Source organism: Artemia franciscana, chromosome 21, assembly GCF_032884065.1.
Source record: "Artemia franciscana chromosome 21, ASM3288406v1, whole genome shotgun sequence".
NCBI classification, from domain to species: domain Eukaryota; kingdom Metazoa; phylum Arthropoda; class Branchiopoda; order Anostraca; family Artemiidae; genus Artemia; species Artemia franciscana.
In genome coordinates, this window is record NC_088883.1 from 3376814 (window position 1) to 3377261 (window position 448).

Below are 448 nucleotides of genomic sequence, written 5' to 3' on the forward strand. Positions count from 1 at the left end.
ATGGTACACCACCATTCAGGAGAATCCACACTCATCCTTGATTAATTCCGAACAATTCACACAACCACTTGGTTAGCTCAGAGCAACTAGAAGTCAACTAAAAAAAAACTACTACAAGGTCTATAGTAGCGTTTAACTATTAATTAAAAGCTAAAAAGCAAAAATCCACCTGTCTACCCGGTGTTTACGTGTCTTGAATTCAAATGTATGCATAATTTGAATTACTTTTTTTCGTATCGGTAGCTACTAAATAGGGATTCGAAAGGGTTGAACTAAGATCAAATGAATGAAAACACCCAAATAATTTAAAAACATAAAATGTGGAATCGAACTTGGGAAAAATAAAATCAACATTCACAGGTACTTTCAGGCAAACTTCAACAAGTCATAAAATGTGCTAAAATAAGAAATTCAACGAAGGGTGAAAAGATGGACGCTTTGAATATAT